Below are 814 nucleotides of genomic sequence, written 5' to 3' on the forward strand. Positions count from 1 at the left end.
GAAAATATAAAAAACATCCTATCATCAACAGTTGTGAAAACCAATAACAAACATTACTTCGTGTCATCTTAATGTCATCAATACACATCAGATATGATCATGTTTACTATGGTTCTAAAGCAACGCTGACCTGGTGGCTTTTTAATCTGATTTAAAGGAACTCAGTGTTTCTGCTGTTTTGCAGTTTTGGGATGTTAGTTCCAGATTTGTGGTGCATAGAAGCTAATGCTGCACGTTTGGTTCTGGTTCTGGGGATGCAGAGCAGAACCAGAACCAGAAGACCTGAGGGGTCTGGAAGGTTGATAGAACAGCAACAGATCTTTAATGTATTGTGGTGCTAAACTGTTCAGTGATTTATAAACTAACAGAAATGTTTTAAAGTCTATTCTCTGAGCTGCAGGGAGSMAGTTGTAGCTCTTTGTGAAACAACAGGGTTTAAATTGTTTAGTACAGTTTCCCTCACTGTATGTATATTYGTAATCATCATAAAAACAACATAGAAAAAAATGTGCTGAAAAAATTCCAAGCTTTTCTATTGCATATTAAAGACACTTCTTCCGCCACCAAACTGTTATGGCAGCCGTCTCCTGTGATTCTGCCGTTATGAAATGCAGCGTCTCACTCTGTGTGAGGGAACCAATGCTTTGATTGCTCACTTAAGGGAACACATAGATGAGGGATGACAYATATGGGCCTAATTTCAGAAATGTATGTTTTCCATTAAAGGGCTGCACAGTGGTGCAGTTGGTAGAGCTACTGCCTTGCAGCAAGAAGGTTCTGGGTTCGATTCTGAGCCCTTTCTGCATAGTTTGCA

Source organism: Poecilia reticulata, linkage group LG21, assembly GCF_000633615.1.
Source record: "Poecilia reticulata strain Guanapo linkage group LG21, Guppy_female_1.0+MT, whole genome shotgun sequence".
Lineage (NCBI taxonomy): Eukaryota > Metazoa > Chordata > Actinopteri > Cyprinodontiformes > Poeciliidae > Poecilia > Poecilia reticulata.